At 45.8% G+C, this 24,676-nt stretch overlaps 1 protein-coding gene across 2 annotated transcripts in view; it reads left to right on the top strand.

The window, feature by feature from the left end:
• Positions 1–2,249: 2,249 nt before the first annotated feature.
• FBXW7 (F-box and WD repeat domain containing 7) overlaps positions 2,250–24,676 on the top strand; it is a 192,026-nt gene continuing 169,599 nt past the window's right edge. The window contains exon 1 of one of the 2 annotated variants that reach the window (XM_082316415.1): positions 2,250–2,355. The gene's annotated coding sequence lies outside the window, so the exon portion shown is untranslated. The remainder of the gene's footprint in view (positions 2,356–24,676) is intronic. The other variant, XM_082316416.1, reaches the window with a different exon arrangement.

Here is a 24,676-nt window from a genome sequence, read left to right as displayed (position 1 = left end):
TTATTTTTAAAATAAGTTTTATTGAAACTGTATGTGTGGTGGCATTAGAGTCTGGCATACGACAGTGTTACTCTCCCTGCTTAGTTCTGCCAATGCATTGATCTGCAGTACGATTGCTATTTTTACCCCTACTGTTTGAAGTACAGTCAGTCATGACCACATTTCCATTAAAGACTAGGCGCTGAACCATTTTAATCTGTGACTAATAAAAAATCGTAACATTTTCATTAAATCCACATACAGTCTTGGCACTGTCATCGGTGCTGGCAGAGTAGTGATTTTCTGTTTCTTGAGCAATGCATCTGCCATTGCCAGTGATCTACACTGATTAGATAGCCAACTTTTTCCTTTGCTCCCAAGTAATATGTGCTAAGTGTTAGTGTCCCAGATAGGTTTGATCTATGTGTAATCTATTATTCAGCTGCCAGAGGGAGAGCACCACAATGAAATGGAAAGTCAGAATAAGCAACAGGCCCAAGAAACGGGGACTAGTGACCCCTGGACGTGGACAAGGTCTGAGGGGAGAGACCCCTGTTCTCTTAGGCCAAGGGGCAGAGATCCATGGTGTAAGCGAGAAAGTTTTAGCACTGCTGTTTTCTCTGTAGAGGGCAAAAAATGCACGCGCGTCTTTGTAAACTTAGGTTAACGTGGCAGAGGTTAGCACGCAAAAGGTAGGAAGTGCCAGACGTAAGTTACGTGAGTAATCTTAATTTTGCTCTCGTGTATGTGTTTTATGATAGCGATGTGATCAACTACCACTTTTAATTTCTTTTTTCTGCAGGGCCTAAGCTTTTCTCGGTGCACGGGCTGGGTGCTGCGAGCAGCCATCCCACGCACTTAATGAGCAGCAATTAAGTATTCTCTTTTTCCTTGTGTTCAATGAACAGCATCGTATCTTGTGCATCGCGTACTAAAGGAACCCTGGAGGAGCTCCCGTGTAACGGCCGCAACTCTGTAATAAACGTCAGAAGCTCCTGTAATTGCTATTTTTTTTCCGTCTTCAGGGAGCAGGGCCTGCGTAACCGTTATCCCCGTTACCGAGTTTGAGGCAGCCCGAGCTCAGCGGCGCTGTGGAGAAGCCGGGGCAGGGAGGCGAGGTCCCGCCGGGGCCAGGCGCGCCCCGCGGCCCGGGGGGCACCTGCGGGGCTGAGGCGCAGCGGCTGGCGCCTCGCGCCTGTCGCGGCCGTTTCTCGCAACCAAACGCTTTTCGGAGGGGAAGCAGCGCGAGCCGGGGGCCGTTGGGCGCCGCCCGTTCCCATGGCAGCGCCAACGCCCGCCCCTCCCCGCCGCCGGGGCGGGGGCGCGCGCGCGGGCGAAGGCTTCGCGCCCTCCCCGCGCCCCTGACGTCAGGGGCGGGGCGGGGAGGGGGGGAGCGAGCGTTACCCCACCCCGCCCCTCCGCGCTGCCGTTGCAGGCCGAGCTCACGAGCTGCCCCGCCCCGCGCGGCGGGAGGGGGCGGGGCGCGCCCGGGCCGCCGAACTGCGGCTGCGCGCGGGCCGGTGCGGGGCCGCCCCCTTGTCCCGGGCTGAACCATGCGGCCGCGGCGGTACCTGCTCGGCTCCACCTTGCCCTCCCTCGGCGTCATCGCCCCGCGCCGGCACGGGGGCGGGGCGGGGCCTGTTGCTGGGTTACGGCTGTCATCCGCGCGCGCCGCCGCCGCGCTCGCTCGCTCTCTCCCTCGCCCGCCCTCCCCGCCCCCTCCCGGCGCCGCAGGAAACGAGCGGATCCCGGGGCGCCGCCGCCCGCCGCCCCCCCCCCCGCCCCGCGCCCGGCCCCCCCGGCCCGGCCCGGCCCGGCCCGGCCCCGCCGCCCAGCGCCCCGCGCCGCCGCTCCCACATGCCGGAGAGCGGAGCGGCCGCGGCGCCGAGCCCCGCCGCCCGGCTGCCCCGTGCCGCCCGGCTGGGGCCCTAGCGGCCCCCCCGCCGCTGGAGCCGGGGCCTGGCGGCGCCCGCAGTGCATGAGAGGGAGAGCGGGGCGGGGGCCGCGGCCCGAGCCACTCGCCTGCCGGGCGGCGGCGGCGCGGGGACCGGCCCGGGGGGCAGCGAGGGGCGGCGAGGCGGCGGCTCCATGTGAGAGGACGCGGCGGCGCACCTGAGCCGCCGGGACAGCCGCAGCTGGGAGGGGGGAGCGGGCCCGGGGCCCGGCCCCGAGGACCACCTGCCCGCTAGCCCGCCCGCGGAGGGCTGGCCCCGCCTGCCCCCTCGAAGCCGCCCGGCCCCCGGCGGCAGCCCCGGGGCATCGGGTCCCCTCCCGCCGGGGGAGGGGGGCTCCGCCTCGCCGCCGGCATCGCCCCGCCGGCGGGAAGGCGTGCGCGCCGCCAGCGGAGGGAGAGCCCAGCGGAGCCCGTCCCGAAAAGTGAGTGCGAGCGGCGGCAGCAGCCGCCGGGGGAGGGGGCTGGGTGCCCGGGGGAAGCAGGCGGGGGCCGGGCCGGGCCGGGGGGCGCGCCGCCGCCGCTTCCCATGCGGCTCACGTTGCCGGCTGCGCACGGTCTGGTACCCCGCGGGCGGGCGGGCGGCCCCCGCCCCGCTCCCGCCCGCCGCAGGCTGGGGGGGGGGCGCGGGGGGTTGGGGCTCCGCCGCGGCCCCCGGGAAGGGCTGAGGTCTCCTCCGCAACTTCTGCCGCCCCCTTTGTACCCGCCGCGGCGCGGGGCGGGAGCGCCGGCCCCTGCGAACAAAGGCGGCGGGCGGCCGGAGGGCTCGGGACCCCCTCCGTCCCCGCCCGGGGGAGCCGAGCGGAACCGCCGGGGCGGAAAGTTGTGCAAGGCCGGGAGCGGAGCGCACCGCCGCCGTGCTGTAAGCACCGAGGTCTCCAAGAACACCCCCCCCTCCCCGTGTTTTTTTTTTTTTTGTCCTTTAAAGGGTTGAGTGGCTCCTAACAGACCCTGCGGCTGCCTCCTGCCTGCTCATTTACATAACACTCGGGTGGAAAAGGCCGCCGTTATTGTCACGGGAAAACGTTATTAAGGAGTTGCTTTTTCACGTAGAGCATTTTTTTAATACAGTTTAAAAGCCAGAAGTAGTGTCGGCTCTTCCTGTTTATCGGAGAAGTTGCTGCTTCACGAAGCACGAGCAAGTGCTCTTGTTCTCGCTCCAGACCTTGTGCTGCGGCTGGGGAACGGAGGGTCTCGTTTGGGAGTGGGACTCTGTTTGCTTGGGGTTTGTTTTGCTTTGCTTTTTAGCATTTCTGCAGCGTGCAGAATTCCCCTCTGAGCAAAAAACTACAGGCAAACTTAGATTGTTTTAATAGAGTGTCTTAACTTGCTCTTAAGTGAAGAAAACAGCACCACAGTAGTTAGCCGGGGAGGGAACATTTATGTCTGTCAGCGTTAAATTGTACTATTGGGGAGTTAAAATTTATACAACAGTTTGTTACATATGAAGAGGATGTGCTAAAAAGTGACGAGAGTAGGTTGAATGTCGTTTATTTGATGAGACAGTGTTCAGACATAGATCCAGAACTCATAACTCTGTGCGAAAACTGTTCTCTGCGTGAGTCTAGCCTCAGTGCTGATTCCTCTCCTCACCTCTCCCTGGAAGGAGTCTAGAAAGACTTTGAAGGAAAAGGTTGTAGGGTTTGTCTGGTTCTTCATTAAAAGAAGAATAAACAGCTTGCGAACATCCTGTGGGTCAGTTGCTAGGGTCCTGCTCTTCTGCGTTTTCTTTAACAGATGGAATTGAAAGTAGAGAAAGATAAATGTAGCAGAAATGTAGAGTGGCTGAAGGTCTAAAATACATGCGTGTAAGTGGAAAGCCATACTCCAGAATTCCAGCAACGTGTGCTCACTCTGTGCTTCGGTTTGTTTGTGCTGCGCATTTGAGAGTACGTACAGTCTGTTTCCCAACTGTGTACTTGTCTGTTCCACTGAGAAAGAGACAGCCTCTGAAAACTCAGGGGAAAACCTAGACATCCGTAGGAAGTTCAAAGGTAGATGGAGCACCTGACATTTCGCAGTTTCTTTTTGAGACCAAGCATGCTGACAGGTAAGAAGACTCTTTTTTTTTGACCAAAATATCGCTGTATCTTAAGCTCCCTGTCGTCGCTGCTGTTTTAAAAAGGAGGGTAAAAGAAGTTGAACTCTCCATTCAGTTCGCTCTTTGCTTTTCTTGGCCCCGGAACTAGGAGGTTGGGAAAGGAAGTTGCATTCTCTTCAGGCTGTAGTGTTAAGGAGATGGTCAATGCTATGCTGTACTTAATATCCCCAGGAGCTAAAAGGCACTACGTCCCTTTTTCGATATGGTGATTACACTTGCTTTTATGTCACTTCCTGGTTCCAAATATAAATCTTCCCTTTCCCACTCCATCATCATCCGGTTGTTAATGGCAGCCTGGTTCTGTCTCTTGGTGGCACTTAGGCATTCTTGTTGGTGTTCCAGGTTCATAAATATCTCAAGAAGACCTATTGCTTTATGTTATTAAAATGATTTTTGTCAAGGTTTAAGTTTTTCCTCCTATTGCAGCTTAGATCTAATCAAAGTCGTTCCTTTGTTCAAGCTGAATAATTTACTGTTACAGCGGTGTCTGTTTGGAAACATAAATGTTTACCAGAAAGTATGTGGATTTCATTTGCATTAACTGTTAGAGAAGCTTTTATAATAAGTAGCTTTTTAGTTTAGGGAAAGAAATAGTTTTTATCTTTAGACTCTTAAACTGACAAATTAACCTTACTTCCCCTCATTATGTACACACATGGTACTTTGCAAAAGTTTTCTTAATTGCTTCAGTGGAATTTGTTGTCTCTGAATCAGTAAAGGAAAGGAATGGTGTGTGATGATTTAGTCCCGGCATTGTTATTAAACAGAGAGGAATGCTATTCTTCCGTCTTTTTAAAGTAAACTAAGTTAGTTAAGTATCTTTTGGTCAGCATGTTTTAAATTCAGGCTGTATTCAATGAACATGTTTAATCTTCTGGATCTTTTTCTGAAGAACACGTGCTTGTTAACTGACTATGTTAATTACATTTGAAATAAAAGTAGCTTAAAGACCCTATCTGCAGAGCTGCTTCAGCCTTCTCTTATGTGGACTGTGTATATCAGGTAATTCTTGAAAGAGATGATGAGAATTATGTGTAATCGCTCTTGAAAATGTGCTTCCATGACAGAAAGTACTGTGATTTAGTGAATTTGTGCAAACTGATGGATGGTTCTGTACTGAAATGCTCCATGTATTCACAGGATAGACAAAATCTGTTTACCAGGATCACTTCTACGGACTTTAAGATAGTCTCTTGTGACAGCAAAGGCTACAAAGACTTCAAATATTTGTCTGATGAAGACCTAGAACCACGTAAGCGTGGAAGTTAACTTATTGTTAACAAACTTCTTGGTCTTGCTTTGTGATGGTACGGCCACTGGTTATTACACAGGCTGTTCTGGCTTAAAGCAAAGGTCAGTTTAGCCCAGTGTGCTGTGTCTCTCAGTGGTCACCAGTGGATGTCTGTGAAGGACTGTAGGCAGCACCATGTGCTTACAAGTCCCTGTCCTGGAACACCCTTCCTCGCTACCAGTGTGTGCTTTAGGGCTGCCTCATATCTGTGCCCTTGGCAATCCTTAGTGGCTTCCTCTTGGGTGAACGTGTTTGCTGGCTTTGAGGGAAAAGTGGGCAATTCACTGCTTAATGACTTGGTTTGAATATACGAGTTGTCAGCTGTGTTGGATACCTTCTAATTCCTGTGCGAGGAGAGGGGAGGAATACTTGATCCCTGTCCACTCCTCACCTGTCACAGTTTCATGTTCAACAGAAAATGAAACATGGTTCTCCAGTTTTCGCTTTATATAGATTATGGGTGAAATAATAAAGTAAACATTTTTTTAGCTCCGCTCTCTGATCAGCCGAAATCAGTAAATAAACATAATGGCTTGATTAGGTGCTTACTTAAATATTAAAGTACACGTTTGCTTTTCTCCTTTGAGAACTTTGCGTATGCAAGACGTTTTTTGGCTGTAATGAATGCAAGAGGCATTGCAGCTCACTTGTGAGGGAACGTTTATTGGGCACGGAGAGGGAATGGGAGCAATTATTCTGCTGCGATGTTGTGAATCCTGCCTAGTTCTTTCTACCAGTGGTTCTGATCAGCCACTCCAGCGTTCATCCGGTATCAATGCACACATCGCAGTTAAGCGTTTTCTAATAGATTCTTGCTGGGTTTTTGTCAGTAATGTGAATATGATTTATGTCTGTAAGCACTTCCACTTGCAGCCCATGTTCCTGAAGTTTATGCTTAAAAAAGCCTAATAACTGTGTGTGTGGTTTGGTTTGGTTTTTCCCCTATATTTATTTTGAAATAGTAGATTTCTTTTCAGAGCTTGATCAAGATAATTTAAATCTGGAAACATAATGCATGTATATTATATTATAATTTAGTTTGTAAGGTCAAGTACTTCAAAAGTAAGGAATGTCAGAAGAAAAAGGAACTGCTGCATTCAGTCTTGTTCATGCTCACTGTGACAAAGAGTACGTGGTCATCTCTTCAAGACTGCTCATCTCTGCAAAATAGACAGGTCTTTGTTATTCAGTAGCTCTTCAATATTTTGTTTTCTCGGTATTCTCTGAAACAATGGCTGTTATTTTTACAAGGGCAAAACAATGTATTTTTTCCATAATGTCGTGTCTTAACATACCAGCAGACATCTTTTCCCATTTGCTGGGGCAATTGAAGATGCTACCATCGGCTACAGAATACAGCACCCACAGCTTGGCTGGTAGGAGGAGGTGTGTGAAATAGTCCTTACTGTCCAAAACTAGCTTTCTTAGATAAGCTTTGCCTGCGTCTTGAGCCGAGACAGTTGGCTTTGCGCTGGAGGATGAGGAGTGTTGGTGTGTGCTGTTACACAATTCTGATGTGATGGTTTCAGCAGGTGCCTGCTCACAGGTAGCTACAAGAACAAGATTTGCTCTGAAACAGCTCTTTTTTTTTTCCCTCCTAAGTTCCTCCAACATGATCAGTGGTGGCCGTTGCGGTATGAACTAGTAAAATTTGTCTAGTTTTTTGACCAACCACAAATAGGGCCCTAAAATGGAGAAGCATGGGATGTTTTAATTGTGTGTGCTGTTTTCAGTTTTGGCTGTAATTCAGAGTTTTACCAGTAAGATAACATAAGTTAGAGTTGTACCAGTAAGATAGCATTTTGCAATGCTATTTACCTCAGATTGTATTTAAAAAAAGAAAAGCAATTTCCCTTTAATAGTCTCACAAAAGGTTGAGAGTGCTGTTTGGATTCTGTAACCCAAATACATCGTTATGATACTGATTAACATTTCGATGTGCCCTACATGTCATGTGGGCATGGGGTCATTGCGATGTTGGGGGGGGGGGGAGAGTAATGTGTTTCTTTAAATTGCTTGATCTGTGTTTCCGACTGGTCACACGAGACTGCTTTCTAGCAGCTACAGTATCGGGGAAGCCTGTGGTAGGTAGTGGATGGCTAAGCTGGCCTAGGTGAATTTAGTTTGTGAGCTGAAATTGGATGGCTGCTTATAGCAGAGGGACAGCTCTGAGGTAGTTAAGGTTAAGTAATGCTTCCTGTTTAAAGACTGACTATTCTAAGTTGTCCAAATGTGAGTGTTTTGAAGTGCTTGCTTTCGGGAAAACCTTTCAGTAATATGGATGGTGTGAGCTGCCTGTTGCTTCTCTGGAGAAGCAGCACTGAGAACTCTACGAGCTCTTCAGCGCGGGCAGGCTGAGGTGAGGTGTGCTCAGAGGGAAGGGCATACTGCTGAAGCAACACTTTCTAAGGACAGGATTTGCCTCCTTGCCAAGGCAGGAGAGCTGCCCACAGGTGGAGCTGAGAGGTGTGCATGTGCTGTGGTGAGACCTGGCCTCATGGAGCTGAAGCTGGGGAGAAGGAGTTGCAATAGTTTCCTCTAAACTCTTCATAAACCTCGATCAATGAGTCTTGCCACTGCAGCATCCCGGGTCGTAATCATGGATACGTTTTTTCTCTTCCCTGGTCCCCCCCTTTACACATGGGTCTCTTTGAAAATTAGAAACCTGAACTGATTCTGGGATAATCGTTATGCTTGTTCCTATGTTCCCTTCTCCAGTTCCCCAACCTTTTGGTCCGATGTCAAAGCTTGTCGTTCTCCCTCTTCAGCACTTTCTTCCTTTAGAAATGTCTCTCTGGGTGGCTAGAAAGGTGGGAGGAGACCTTGATGTGACACAGGTTACCAGAGACTTCCCTTGTGTGTTCCCTTGCCGGGATTATCAAAGAGCTGAAGGGTGTTGGTGGAGAGCTGACTGCACACGCAGTGTTGAGGGGGGTCTTTTTGATGGAATGAAGTACTACTGAACTTGGTCATGCAGAGTTAGGGTTACTCAGCTGTGGTTTGTATTTTTACAAGGGCGAAACAATGTATTTTTTCCATAATGTGGTGTTGTAGGTTGTGGCAATTGCTTTGAACTTCTGAAGGACAGGAACTGCAAACTCAGGGTGCGTGTTGTTGACAGTATCTGCTTAACTCTGCCCTCTTTGACTTGCATAATGTCCTTACTGCACATGTTGGCTCTGTGTTCTCACAGATGCTGGTGAATACTTTTGGAGCACGCGTTTTTTAGGATAAAGTATATCATGTTTTCTTTAAGGTGAAATGTTATGTTTAGTGTACTGTGTGGGATGCACCTAAGCTCACAGGGAGTTTGCCATATTACAAACGGCACATGAAAGGATATTGTTCTCTTTACGTAAAATACGTGATATGCTTTATAGGATAGAATGTGTGTTGTTATATATCTGCAGGAATGAAAATAGTCACAATGTTTTCAGAAGCAAACAGGCTGCTTCAGGACGAGCTACTTGTCTTACTAAACGACTGACAAGCCCAAAACACCACAAGCCAAAGCCAATGGGGAAGAAAAGGTTTCATGCTTTTTCCGAACTTCCCTTTTTAGGAGGGTAAGCTGCTCAGTGTGTTCCCTGGCGAGTGCAAGCCTTTCAGCATTGTGGCATAGTTCATGCTTGAGAAGTCCCTCACTAGCTATTGCAGTAGCTGCAAAATCTAGCATTTCTTTGCTAGACCTGATGATAGCGGGCACATGCTTTTGTTGACTTCTCCATTGCCTAATAAGGCTGATTTTCAAAAGAATGTTTTCTTTGGTGTTCAAGGCCATAACCACTTAATGATAACCAAAACTACAACTTCGGATTCAGGCCTCTCTGAAGAAATGTTACCTATCTTTTGTGGCAAGCGTGGTCCTACATAGCTTGGCATGGTTTTGAGTCTCTGTTGAAGACAGGATGCCTACGGCTTTGCTAAGCAGTGTTACTTGTGGCCCTGAGCTCGGGTCAGGTGGTCAGTAAACCTGCAGTTTGCCAGGAGCGCCTACTTCTCTTGCTGTTTGTATCTTGTCATTTTGTTTTAATTCATGCAGCGATGCTCAAAGCAAGAGAACTTCTAGCACAATAGAAAAGGTCTCTGAAACTGTGATCCTGGAGATACCCTTGTCTAAGCTATTTGTAACGTGTGTTTCTGAGTTCTGCTGTGGCAGTTTCGTCTTTTGTTGCCAGAGCTGATGAATATGTCTTCAGATCTGTGGCATTTCTGTGAGTGGGTGGATCACTGCAATGACAGATAACTTTTTTTTCTTTACTGCAGAGTACAATAGTGATAGTTTTTATGGATCTTGAGGGCATCTTCAGCATCCTTTAAATCATGCTAAGGCAAAGCTGCTGTGTATTTTTTTTTTTTTTTTTTTTGCCAGGAAACTTTTGACAGTGTTTCTTTCTCCATGTACCTAGATGGCAGGCCCTATTGGATGTTCCAGCAAGATGGAATTTGAAATAAGTAGTATGTTTGGGAATTGCTTTTCTCCTGACTTGCTACTTGTTGCAAGAATCCTGGGGGAGGGAGACAATGATTCAGCCTGCTATGCCTCCCTCCACCCCAGACTGCCCATCTGGGGCATGCTTAAACTTCTCTGTGTAGCCAAGAGGGGGGCAGATCCGCACCCTTGGGACGAGCCTCTGGTAGAAGGGGACAGTTGTACCCCTCTGCTTTCATGGTGTGTTAGTTGCGTTATCTATGGTAACAGGTGGATTCTGACTGGGCTGTCTCTGGTCTGGTTAAGACCCCGACTTAGTGACTGCTTGACTCCCAGCTTGCTGGACTTTGTCTTGCCCTGGGCTTGCCCCACACTACGAGTCCTGAGCGGCACGCGGTGCTGAGCGGCCGCTTTGTGTTCACGAAACATGGCAAGAGTAGCACGCAGGCTTTGGTAGCCCCTTAGTAACACAGGAGTAATTCTAACTATGTTTTGACATTATGTGTCTTCAGGGAAGTGATAATATATATGAAATAGGTCCTACTAAGAATATCTTAGGTGGGCTCCAACGGACGGGTGTCTGAACTTTCCATTTTTCAAACCTGTAGTACAGAAGTGTGTTTGTGTTAACGACCCTGATTGTCTCTCTAATGGCAGTTTCTTAGCTTGTCTAGATGTTTAACTTAATTTTGAAAGTTTTACATACCGGAGAGTGCACTAAAACTAGGGTGGTTCTTAGACATGGCTTGCTGTAGCAAAATGACTTTGACATTCACGGTTATATTTGATTTATTTCCAGGACATACTGTTTCTTCATTTCAGGTTTTGTGTTGTATTCCTAGCTTTATAGCTTATTGCCATGGTAAATCTTGCAAATTGTTTTGTTGTTGTTTTTCCTTTGAATACGGTTATGCTTGACTGTTTTGAAATCCAGTAATTCCTGATATGCAACAGAAAAGAAGTGGGCTGATACTGAAATAACCGAGGGTCAAACTTCAGCTCAGCCATTACTGATGTTTGGCTGTGCCTGGCAGGAGCACTAGATAACACTCAGTATGACTCAGGAGCACCGGCAGGATTTTTTGTTTGAAGGGTAGAGGTGGGTGGTGTCCCATGTCATGGGGTGGATGTGTGGCTGTCTAGTTAGGGGAGCTACATGCTGCGGTTGCCGGCTGCCTATGTAGGAGGTACGTACAGTCATCCCGCTCAGCTTGCGTGTTGTTTACACGGGCTGTGGGAACCTTTCGAAAGGGTGCTGGGAATGACTGGAAAAACAAAAGCTTGTTTGGTGGCACAAAAGAAATGTTAACATTTTGGTCCTTCTCATTCCTATTGTTTGTTTACGCTGCAGTGTGGTGGGAACAAAATGGATTGCGTAGGTTAGGCACGACCTAGCAAAGATTAAAAAAAGAGAAACTTAAAATTGAAACAATTTATCCTTCCCTCCTAAAATCTTTTTGAACTTTGCAAAGATTGAGGGTTGCTGAGATGTTATATTCACTTGTCCTTTACAGGCTTATCATTGCATATTGCATTTGACCTGCTTAGTTGCTGCTGAAAGGAATGGTTCCAAACAGCTTCTTCTACCACCAACCTCTTCCTGTGCTAGCTATTGGTTTAATCCGACTTTTTTGGTAATTAATTTTGTGCTGTCGGTTTTCTACCATTTTGGTTCCCTGAATTTAAGTGAGAAGGGAACTAAAAATCAAATTGAGTTGGCTCAGTGTGACATGGGATGTGCGATAGAGCTGGCACAGGGGATGCACAGCTGGTAGTGAATCCTTTGGGCACCGGCTGGTCATTAGATCAGCTTAACTGTGCCCTGAAACCTCACGGTTGTGGTTTGATGATCTGCTGAAGCGGGTGTGGAGTATGTGCTGCAACCAAAAGGGCTGATCTTGCTGCCCCCCACCCCTTTTTGGCTTTTGTGGTTGTGCTGTCAGCTTCTCAAATCCAGCTGGTTGTGAACCAACGTGAGTGCTAGTGCTGCCTGATTTCTTAGCCTTTTGAGTAAGAGGAGAGTGGGATTGCCCCTTTTAACAGCAAATTTAAGTAATCTAAAAATACTTATAATCCGTATACTAAACTGCAGAAGTATCGTCGTACATATCATACTGTAAACTATATGCATGATATAAAACACCTTCAGCTACTACTGCCAATTTAACCTACAAAATTGAGCATGCACTTGATCTTCAAAGGTTTTTCCCTGGAGTTCTCTTCATATCACAGTCATAGCTGTGCCAATCTGGACAAACTAATCCTTTTATTCAGTAGAGCTACATTTAACACAGTGATCAAAGCTACACTCTGCAGAAATATTAGTATTCAAATCTGTAAAACACAAGGGAAACAAATTGTTCTATGAGCAGCAGAGCTAACAAAACCTAGTTTCCTGTGGATGTGTATCCTCTGCCTGCTGCTGTGTCCCACCACTGCAGTAACAGAGTCCTCATTACTGTCCTATTATCTTCTGTGACCTCCCTTATCACAGTATGTTCAGATCCTGCAGCCTGACTAGTATGCTACTCCCCATATAACCTACCAGGCTTTTTTTAGTTTGCTAGCTGGGCTAAAGGCAGCATGTGCTGTGACTATTGCAGAGCTACGTGTATGCTTGCTGGCTGCTGCCAAAGAGGAAAAAAAAATCATATTCAAGAATTCTACTGATTGTAGAGCTGAGAGTTTAACTTCTGTGCTATTCTCTCTGCCTATTAGTTGCCATCTCCTGAAAAGAATTAGGATTTCATTATAGGACACATGAATCTTTTTGCCTTTCCTTTCTTTTCAGAATCACTTTTTGTAAAGGTGTGTAGTGCCACTGAAAAGTTTCATGTATAAAACTTCTAGTAATTCACTATTCTTCAGGATCAGTCTTAACTGTTGCTACAGGTTATTATGCTGTTTAATAAAACATGTAATCCTTTTTAAAAGTACATCAGGTTTGTAGCGTAAGTGGAACCAAGTTTGGGGATCTCCACAATTGTTGTATGGAAATGTATTGTCTCATATTCATTATGAATTTCACAGTAATGTCTTAAGTTATTCGTGATGTTTTAACCCCGTAGTTTAGTTGAATATATTCTTGTTGTTATAAAACTCCAGTTGAACTCAAAGTTCTTAGTTTTTTTCCTATACCTTTTCCTGTGTATTATTCTGCATCTCAGTTACAGTTAACATACCTGATCTTTCTGATGCTTTTTGGCATCCCCTTTAAGATGACTGTCATCAACTTTCACCTTTTTTGAAACTGGTTTAGTTTAATTAGCATTTCAAACCATTTTTTACATTGTGTGCCTACTTGGAGTGCTGTATATTTACAAAATGCCTACTTGGAATACTGTATTTGATTTGTAATGTACCAATTGTAATATTCTCCAAAACATTTTATATACATCCTAACATTTATTTTTTTTAACTTAATATCATCCTTCAATGGACTATCTGGAGTGAACATTTCTCTTTCTGAATTCGTTGTTAAAATCCAGAAAGTTGGTGAGTAGAATATTCACCTTGACATTCAATACCTTGTCGATTGTTCTTTTTGTCTGTCCTGTATTTCCCTTTTTGTCTAGCTTGGTTAGACTATCTGAAGTTCTTACAGTTCCGTCTCTTGTCTTAACCTTGATAATTTTCATGTGAGTGAGTTTTGCCACTTTTTGCTTTCTGGACCATTAGGGAATATGTGAAGTAGTACTAATACAGAACCCTGACCTTCTGCTGTTAACCCTTTTCTGCAAGTTAACAGAACACTTATTGTTTTTGCTTTTGATGCTTTGCTGCTGGCATCTAAACGCAAATGATGTTTTCCCCTAACACCAAGATTAATTTTACTTAATGGCCTCTTGAGACTTTGGGGGAGGCTTTTTGCAAGTCAGTTTTTCAGCAATTTCTCCTTAGTTCACTGTTGTTGTTATAAAATTCTACTAGCCTAAAAAAGCATAGTTTCCTTTCCAGAAACCATGCTGTGTATATTCTCTGATAACAACCTGCATATGTTTTACAATAGCATTCTCTAAACAATTGTTTCGGCTAGCTTGCTGATGCCTGAAAGGCTTGTTTGTTTGTAACACGCTAAATCATATTTACTGGCTCTTTTAAATGTAGGTAAGTACTGTGTTTTCTCACATTGTAATATTAGATATTTCTAGTAGGAGGTTAATGTAATTTTTTAATATTTACAAATGAATTTTTTCTCTCACTCCTCTGACATAACCCAGTTCTGATTTCTGATAATAAAATGAGAAAAGGCAAAAGTACCAGATTTTCTCCAAATTAGGTATTAATGGTTTAGGTTTCTTAGCTCTGTTCCACTCCCCCAAATTGTGTAGTGGAGTGCTGGCAGATGAGAAACGTGTGTGCTCAGGTACTCTTTCTTAAACTTTGAATTTAGGATCTAGAAGGTCTTGAATTCAGATGACAGAAACACTGTGAGATGTGCAATGGAGAGGGAACAAACAGGAGTGTAGAGGTCTCCCTAATTAGTGAACAGGCTGATGCCTGTGACTTGTTCTTCCATGTATTTTTTGTATCCCTTTTCAGGAAGGAAAACAACCTGCACACCCAACCCAGAGTGAGTCATTTAGCTTTTCTGAGGAGAAAAATGGCAGCCAGGACTGTTTGGTAGCAGACCATTCTGCTGCCCGCTAAGAGCTTGCGCAGGCACAGTGTTGTTGTGGTTTAACCTGGCAGGCAGCTAAACACCACACAGCCATTTGCTCGCTCCCTCCCAGTGGGATGAGGGAGAGAATCGGAAAAAGGGTAAAACTCATGGGTTGAGATAAAGACAATTTAGTAAAACAGAAAAGGAAGGGAAAATAATGATAAAAGAATATACAAAACAAGTGATGCACAATGCAGTTGCTCACCACCTGCTGACCTATGCCCAACCAGTTCCCGAGCAGCAGCTGCACCCCCCCGGCCAACTCTCCCCAGTTTTTTTGTTCAGCATGACGTCATATGGTATGGAATATCCCTTTGGCCAGTTTGGGTCAGCTGTCCTGGCTGTGTCCCCTCCCAGCTTCTTGTGTACCTCCTTGCTAGCGTGTCAGTATGAGAAGCCGAAAAGTCCCTGACTTAGTGTAAGCACTGCTCAGCAGCAACTAAAACCTCAGTGTATTATCAACATTATTCTCACCCTAAATCCAAAACACAGCACTATACCAGCTACTAGGAAGAAAATTAACTCTATCCTAGACAAAACCAGGACAATATCCACTCCTTATTCTATACCATCTACGTCATGCCCAGATCCCACACCTTCCAATACATCCCAATTAATCACCACCACCTTTCCTGTCTGTTTGATAGATACACACAGATATCATTCCTTTAGTCTGTGGGCTCCATCTGTCGTAACAGTCCTTCAGGCCAGGAGAGGTGGTGTGTGGTGTTGGATTGTTGCATGCTGAAGCCAGTTCTGGTTCCATCACCAATGTACTTGCCTGGTTCTATCATCGCTGCACTTTGCTTGGTTTCATCAAAATTCATTCTTCATTAATTTGGATGATTTTTACTGTAATACCATTGGTATGGCATATAGCAACCATAATAGTGATAATATACAGTATTATCTAGCAATTAACATAATACAATTCAAATCATTGGCTATTCTCACCCAAAATCAAATCCCCTTGAGGTACATATCGGACTTCCCCATCCTTCGCATTATCCACCAAGTGCACCCAGGTCCTTGAGCAACAGCAATTCCCATGGATGGGTTTGCCTTTGCCTGAGGCAGGAATAACCCAGACTGTCTTCCCCAGCATATTGTTTATGTGCACTACAGGGACTTCATCCCCTTCTACAGTACGTAAAGGTTTTGATTGGGCAGGGCCAGCTAGATTGGCAGATCCCCTAGTGTTGACTAATCAGGTGGCTTTTGCTAAATGTGTACCCCAATGTTTGGATGTCCCAGCACCCATTGCCCTCAGTGTAGTCTTTAACAGTCCATTGTATTGTTTGATTTTCCCGGAGGCTGGCGCATGATAGCGGATGTGATATACCCACTCAATGCCATGCTCTTTGGCCCAGGTGTCTATAACGTTCTTTTGGAAATGAGTTCCGTTGCCTGACTCAGTTCTTTCTGGGCTGCCATGTTGCCATAAGACCTGTTTTTCAAGGCCCAGGATAGTGTTCCGGGTGGTGGCATGGGGCACGGGATATGTTTCCAGCCATCTGGTGGTTCCTTCCACCATGGTGAGCAAATGGTGCCTGCCTTGGCGGGTTTGTGGGAGTGTGATATAATCAATCTGCTAGGACTCCCCATATTTATATTTCAGCCATCTTCCTCCATACCAGAGAGGCTTTAACTGCTTAGCTTGCTTGACTGCAGTACATGTTTCACATTCATGGATAACCTGTGCAATAGTGTCCATGGTCAAGTCCACCCTGCAATCATGAGCCCATCTATATGTTGCATCTCTTCCTTGGTGGCCTGAGGTATCATGGGCCCATCGAGCTAGAAATAATTCACCCTTATGTTGCCAGGCCAGATCCACCTGAGCCGCTTCAATCTTAGCAGCCTGATCCACGTGCTGGTTGTTTGGATGTTCTTCAGTGGCCTGGCTCTTGGGTATGTGAGCATCTACGTGACGTACTTTTACAACCCGGGCAGCAATATCTTCCCACAATGCAGCAGCCCAGATGGGTTTGCTTCTGCACTGCCTGTTGCTCTGCTTCTGTTGCTGCAAGCACCCCCATAGGGCATTTGCCACCATCCATGAGTCAGTATAGAGACACAGCACTGGCCACTCTTCTCGGTCAGCAATATCTAAAGCCATCTGGATGGCTTTCACCTCTGCAAACTGACTTGATTCACCTTCTCCTTCAGCAGTTTCTGCAACTTGTCGTACAGGACTCCATACAGCAGCCTTCCAGCTCCGATGCTTTCCTACGATACTACAGGACCCATCAGCGAACAGGGCATATTGCTTCTCATTTTCTGGTCGTTTATTATACAGTGGGGCCTCCTCAGCACGTGTCATCTCCTCCTCTGGCGATACTCTGAAGTCTTTGCCTTCTGGCCAGTCCATGATCACTTCCAAGATGCCTGGGCGACTGGGGTTTCCTGTTCAAGCCTGTTGTGTGATCAGTGCGACCCACTTACTCCACCTAGCATCAGTTGCATGACGTGTAGAGGGGACCCTCCCTTTGAACATCCAGCCCAGCACCAGCAGTCGGGGTGCCAGGAGGAGCAGTGCTTCAGTACCAGCCACTTCCAAAGCAGCTCGAACCCCTTCATATGCTGCCAATATCTCTTTCTCAGTTGGCGTGTAGCGGCCTTGGATCTGTGTATCCCCAACTCCAAAACCTTAGGGGTCAACCTCGACTCTCCCCTGGTGCTTTCTGCCAGAGGCTCCAGGTGGGGCTGTTCTCCCTGGCTGCGGTGTAGAGCACATTTTTTACATCGTGTCCTGCCCAGACTGGCCCAAGGGCTGCTGCATGAACCATCTCCTGTTTAATTTGTTCAAAGGCTTGTCGTTGCTCAGGGCCCCATTTGAAATTGTTCTTCTTCCAGGTCACTTGATAGAGAGGGCTTGCAACCAGGCTGTAATTTGGAATATGCATTCTCCAAAAACCCACAACACCTAAGAAAGCTCGTGTTTCCTTTTTGCTAGTTGGTGGAGACATAGCTGATATCTTGTTGATCATATCCACTGGAATCTGATGACGTCCATCTTGCCATTTTATTCCTAAAAACTGGATCTCCTGTGCACGTCCCTTGACCTTACTTTGCTTTATGGCAAAACTGGCCTTCACAAGGATTTGGAGTATTTTCTTCCCTTTCTCAAAACCTTTTTCTGCTGTGTTGCCCCATATGACAATGTCATCAATGTATTGCACGTGTTCTGGAGCCTCACCCTGTTCCAGTGCAGTCTGGATCAGTCCATGGCAAACGGTGGGGCTGTGTTTCAGCCCCTGGGGCAGTCAGTTCCAGGTGTACTGGAGGCCTCTCCAAGTGAAAGCAAACTGTGGCCTGCAGTCTGCCGCCAAAGGGATTGAGAAAAACGCATTTGCAATATCAATTGCGGCATACCACTTGACTGCCTTTGACTCCGGTTCGTATTGAAGTTCTAACATGTCCGGCACAGTAGTGCTCAGCAGTGGCGTGCCTTCATTCAGGCTGTGATAGACTACTGTTAGTCTCTACTCTCCATTAGACTTTTGCACTGGCCGTATGGGACTGTTAAAGGGTGAGCAACTCTTGCTGATCACTCCTTGGCTCTCCAGTCAACAAATCAGCTTATGGATGGGAACTGGGGAGTCTTGGTTGGTGCAATATTGCTGCCGGTGCACTGTTGTGGTAGTGATCAGCACCCCTTATTCTTAGATGCTCAGCAGCCCCACAACAGAAGAGTCCTCTGAGAGACCGGGCAGGGTAGACAGCTGTTTAATTTCCTCCATCTCCAAGGCAGCTATACCAAAAGCCCACTGGTACCCTTCTGGGACCTTGAAATACCCTCTCCTGAGGTAGTCTATGCCAAGGATGCATGGAGCCTCTGGGCCAGTCACAATGGGGTGCTTTTGCCACTCATTCCCAGTTAGGCTCACTTCAGCCTCCAGTACAGTTAGCCTTTGAAATCCCCCTGTCACTCTAGAAATACAGATGGGTTCTGTCCCTTTATAGCTTGATGGCGTTAGGGTACGCTGCGCACTGGTGTCCACTAAAGCCTTGTACTCCTGTGGGGCTGATGTGCCAGGCCATTGAATCCATACAGTCCAGTAAACCCAACTGTCCCCTTCCTCCACCTGGCTGGAGGCAGGCCCCCCCTAGTCCTGGTCATAATATTTGTTACTCGCTCCCTGTAAATACGAATCAGATGTTCCTTTATTAAGATCGGTGTTGTGGTTTAACCCCAGCTGTCAACAAAGCCCCACACAGCTGCTCACTCACTCCCTTCCCTTGGTGGGATGGGGGAGAGAATCAAAAGGGTGAAAGTGAGAAAACTCATGGGTTGAGATAAAGACAGGTTAATAGGTAAAGCAAAAGCTGTGCGTGGAAGCAAAGCAAACCAAGAAATTCATTCACTGCTTCCCATTGACAGGCAGGTGTTCAGCCATCTCCAGGAAAGCAGGGCTCCATCACACATAACGGTTACTTGAGGAGACAAACACCATCACTCCGAACGTCCCCCCCTTCCTTCTTTTTCCCCCAGCTTTATATGCTGAGCATGATGTCATATGGTGTGGAATAACCCTTTGGTCAGTTGGGGTCAGCTGTCCCAGCTGTGTCTCCTCCCAACTTCTTGTGCACCCCCAGCCTGCTCGCTGGTGGGGTGGGGTGAGAGGCAGAAGAGGCCTTGACTCTGTGTAAGCACTGCTCAGCAGCACCGAAAACATCCCTGTATTATCAACGCTGTTTCCAGCACAAATCCAAAACATAGCCCTGTGGTAGCTACTATGAAGAAAATTAACTCTATCCTAGGCAAAACCAGCACAATCGGAAGTAGGATCAGCTCTTCTACTCTGCCTGGGGAATTGCCTACTGGAAACTGGAGCAGCAATTTTCCTGGAAGAACCCCATTTTGTGATTGTTTTTCCTTGTAACTCATGTACCTGTGCCTCTAGGGTCAAGGTAGGTTTTCTGTCCCACTTCCTCATGTCCTCTTCATGGTCACACAGGTAAAACCACAGGGTGGCCTATGGTGTGTACCCACTGTATCCTCTCTCTTGAGCAGAGGAATGCTTACTCCTAATAGCTGAGATGCTGGTCTGTACAGGTGGGGAGTAAGACCTATCCTTTTTGAATTGCTGGAACTCCCGGCACAGTTTCTCCACAGCTGAGATACAGGCCTATACAGAGGAAGAGAGACTTTCTTCGTATTGCCAGAGTTGGCCAGCCAATTCATCCACCGTTTGTCCATCTCTGTCCTTCCACGTCATTACTGCCAGTGAGTTGGTATATGATGATGGTGCGCTCCGTACAAACTTCCACCACATGGGTCGTGTGCACTTGACTTCATCTGGATCTTCGGATAACTGCTCGTTGTCCAGGTCATCATAAATCACCTCCAGCATGGCTAATTCCCTCAGGTACTGGATACCTCTCTCCATGGTGGTCCACTTGCCTGGGTGACATATAACATCTTCCTTGAAGGGATACCTTTCCTTCACGCCTGACAGGAGTCCCCTCCAGAGGCTGAGGGCTTGTACCTCTTTTCCAATCACTTTGTCAATGCCCCCTTCCCTAGAAAGGGATCCCAGTTGCTTGGCTTCCCTACCCTCTAATTCCAGGCTTCTGGCCCTGTTATCCCAGCATTGGAGCAGCCAGGTGACCATGTGCTTGCCTGGACGATGGCCAAAATCTTTTCACATATCTCACAGCTCACTCAGGGATAGGGATCGGGGGGTTACTGCCTAGTTTATGAGTTCTGCCTCTTCCTCCGCCTCTTCTTGTGATGGCCCTGCTTCGGAGTAGCCTGCCTCATCCACTTCTTCCTCCTTCCCCTTCTTAGTAGGAGTTTCTTCCCTTACTAAAGGAGCTGGCTTTTGCATCCAATATTTCTTCTTATGTATAGGGGCGACTGATACTGGCACAGGTTGGTTCTCTGGTTTAGCCACAGCGCCTGTCGTGGGGGTTGGAGTAGCCGCAGCGCCTGTTGTTTTGTTGTCAGATCCAGAGATCTTCTCTTCCCCTTGAGGGTACTGACTAGTGTTGAACAGGGCTCGGTAGGCACGGGCCAAGCCCCAGCACGTTGCAGTGATTTGTCTCTCTCTGGAATTGCCAGGGTGATGGCATACTTTTTCCAAATATTTTACTAGTTTTTCAGGATTCTGCACTTTTTCAGAGGTGAAGTTTCAAAACACTGGAGGTGCCCACTGTCCTAGGTACTTGCCCATACTATCCCACACACCCTGCCACTCATAACTATCCAGCCTTGGGGCAGATCTCTGGGTGGTATTCTTAAATAGTTGTGTAACCTTAAGCAAGACCTGAAACACGTTCAGGAGACATAGCAATAGGAACATGCTGGTTTGAACATCCCAAGGATATTCAAAATTCTCAAGAGCTATTGTAACTAGCCTGGAGGAGAAGGTGAAGGAGCGGGGGAAAGTGTTCCCTGTTGTCTCTCCCACAGATTGGTTCTCTGAGGAGAAAAGGTAAAGCGTATAATTATTAATAGTTTCCAAGAGATGGTTCCTGAAGTATGGAGGTGACAGCAGTGCTGAGTACAAATACCAGATTAGTCTCACGACCAGTAATGTTATCATCCCATAAGCCAGTGTTATACAGTACAGCAAAATGATAACCTTAATCCAGCCCCCAGAGGTGATAAGCAGCACAACAGGGAACATATACAGCAAATAAGGTGTTACATAACACAACTCTGAGAACAAGTACAACAACTCTGACAGCAAATAAATCAATATTGTGACCAGCAAGTATTAAACTAATATAATGAACACTTGTAACAAATTTGTTTTAACACGCTGTAGTCAGATTTGTCCTTATCTTAACCCTTTGAGTCCCATGTTGGGCACCAAAAGGACCGTCGTGGTTTAACCTGGCAGGCAGCTAAACACCACACTGCTGTTTGTGCATTCCCTCCCAGTGGAATGGCGGTGAGATTCAGAAAAAGGGTAAAACTTATGGGTTGAGATAAAGACAATTTAGTAAAACAGAAAAGGAAGGGAAAATAATATAATGGTAAAAGAATATACAAAACAAGTGATGCACAATGCAGTTGCTCACCACCTGCTGACTGATGCCCAGCCAGTTCCTGAGCAGTGGCTGCACACCCCCCCCCCACCCCCCCCGGCTAACTCTCCCCGTTTTTTTTTGTTCAGCATGACGTCATATGGTATGGAATATCCCTTTGGCCAGTTTGGGTCAGCTGTCCTGGCTGTGTCCCCTCCCAGCTTCTTCTGCACCTCCAGCCTCCTTGCTGGCTGGGCAGTATGAGAAGCTGAAAAGTCCTTGACTTAGTGTAAGCACTGCTCAGCAGCAACTAAAATATCAGTGTGTTACCAACATTATTCTCATCCTAAATCCAAAACACAGCACTATACCAGCTACTAGGAAGAAAATTAACTCTATCCCAGACGAAACCAGGACAAGTGTGTAGGAGGCAAAGCTATGAAACTGCTGTAGATATTTTGGTGGAGAATAATCAGTAATGTTATTCCAGTAGAGGTGTAATCACTTTTTAACTAATATTTTTAATGAAAGGTCAAACTCAATAAAACAGTCGAATTTAATGAATTTTATCAAGCTAGCAGTTTTGGGAGGGGGATCCAAACATTAAAATACTTTTTCTATATTTTAATTGGAACGGTCTGTTTTAAAATGTGTTTACTGAATAATTTTAAAACAGAAGAATTGCCACACTGGATCACACTGATGTTCTTTCTAGCTTAGTATCCTGTGTCTAGCTTAGTATCCTGTTAGCAGCCATAAAAGAGAAAATTGTGAACAGGAACCCAGAAGTTCCCTAATTCTTCACGTGACCCATCTCAAAAACATCTGTAAGTGGATGCATGGGGAACATTGAGAACAAGATAAGTGTTACATACTTTTGTTTTCGTGCTTGCTCTCCAGCTACTTTCAGCTCATGGAATCTCTGAGCCAGAGATTGTTTACGTTTATTCAGAAACTCTTGAATGATTTCTCTTCTGTGAACTTGTCCAATTTCTCCTTGAACCCATGTAAATTTTTCATCTCTCTCGCATCCTTTCACAACAAATTCCACAGGTCTACTAGCTATTGCCTGAAGAGTCACTCATGTTTTGAAGGTGGCTCCTACTAGCTTCATTAGCTGCTCTCTAGTGTTTGTGTTGGAAAGGGCAATGAACAGTCAGTCCATTACTATCCTTTGCTTTTCATGTCACTTGCCTCTGGTATAGTCCCTTGAAATTGGGCTCTTTGGTCTGAAAGAGACCATTTTTCAGGTTCCAGTTCTTATATACTTAAGTAATTTTTGCTGAAACGGTGCACATATGTAAGAAGACAGATATTTCTTCTCTAACTGCTTGATTTTTGTTTTGTTTTGTTTTAAATTGAAAAGGAGAGGTGCTATTTGGGCACCAGGGTTGAAGTCAGCCCTAGGAATAGCAACTGCCACTGAAGTTTAGGCTATAGGGGGCATGTTTACTGAAGAATTGCTTGACCCTGTGGAAATGACGGGTACTAAAGTAAGGATGAGGAATTCTCATCTGTGTCTCCAGGAAACGGCAATTCCTGTATAGCTGTTCCTGTGGCCATCTTTTAACGTGTTCAGAATATCAGCTTAGCAACTCTTAAGTTTCAATGTCTTGATGATATGGATCATAAAAAAAAAAAAATAAAGAAACACTAGTATTTTTCTGAAATGATAAATAGCAAGTTTCCTATGCTAGTATTACAACCGTTGCAACCAGGAAAAGCAAACAAAAATTCGGCTCTGGTAATTAAAGTTGTCTTTTGGTCTTCTGTGTTGATAGTGCATTGTCAACTTCCGTTTTTCAATTATCATCATATATATGAGTACTTTTGTGAAGAAAAGTAAATTTAGTGCTTATGGGTTTTCTGTAAACCTCTAAAGTCCTTATTTAACTTATTTAACTGGGTGATTTGTAGAAGATAAATGTATAAGATGTATAAGAAATAGGTTCTGCAAGCTACATCTTGAGCTCTTATTAAGGCGTTAATGGCTTGTAACTTAAAGTGATTCTTTAAAAACTGCTTTTAAATAATAATAATAGTTGGGGTTTTTTTAATATCAAATTGATTGCTATCATGAAGACAAATCTGAAGACACTTGTGATGCCTTTTAACTCAGTGGTTAATTTTCTGTTGCCACTACTGATAGTCTATCATACCAGTTCTTGTGGACTACAGGTAAAGATAGATAAATGAAATCCAGGTCTGATCCTGCAGTCATTGGATTATACAGTTAAATTTGGTCATAAGCATACCTGTAGGAAGCTAAGCGTCTGCATAAGTGTTTGCTGCATCAGTAGCAACGAATGTAAAGTTGTCAAACTTCTTAGTGACGTACTTTTGTTGCCTCAGAACAAAACCAATTGTCAGTCTTTCATTGATAACACAATCTAAAAAGTACTGGGAACTTTTTGTTAGTCTAAGCTTGCATTGATTTATTTGGAAGAACAAGAAGTTAATCTCTGAAGAGCAGGATTTTCCAAGTAGGCTTAAGTCATTCAGGAACATAAATTCCATTGACTTTGTACTGTGAGAGGAGTAGAATTGAACTGAAGCAGAGGATTAATTTTGGAAGTTAAGCAAACTGAAAAGTGCTGTTGATCACACATATCAGGCAGCATATTGTGTTATGGAGGTCTCATTCTTGTACGAATCTTCTTAAGCCTAAATGAACATCTGACTGTAAAATTGTTGAAAGACTAGGTCAGGTATGGGCAGGGAGAATTAGCAAAATGTGAATTCAGAACTTAATTAGGAATGCATTATGTTTAACCTTATTTTTAATTGCTTTTCAGAAGTCATGTTTATTCGCTGTCAAGGAGGATATAGGAAAAGCGTTGTGTACTGCTCTCTTTAGAATCAGTGTCTTCGCAATAGTTATTGCGCTGCTATTTTCTTTGCCAGCACGTGTAATAGTAATAGTAAGCAAAAGACTCCAAAGTCCAAGAAAAGCTTTAAGTGAAAACCTTCAACCAAATATGGTTGAAACTTTACAATTAAGTAAAATTACCTGTCCATTTTTGCTATGAAATGTGATGGAAGTTTGTTTGCTTCTTGACTGCTCGTTGATTAACTATTTGTTTGGCAGTAGCTAGGAAACTGCAAAACTCTTGTTTCAGCTATCAGTTATCTTTCTGTGCCTTATCAGGCTGCTTGACAACTGTTTAATTGAAAAGTTTCGCCTGCTATTGAAGTGTTATTGTTAGAATAAGCACTTAATTTCAGAAGGAGGATATAATCTCATGGCTCAATAGTGAGAGTCACAGTGCAGGGGTAGGGAT

Source organism: Platalea leucorodia, assembly GCF_965183815.1.
Source record: "Platalea leucorodia genome assembly, chromosome: 6".
NCBI classification, from domain to species: Eukaryota; Metazoa; Chordata; class Aves; order Pelecaniformes; family Threskiornithidae; genus Platalea; species Platalea leucorodia.
The sequence above is the reverse complement of the archived record's forward strand: the minus strand, read 5'-3'. Positions and strand labels throughout refer to the sequence as shown.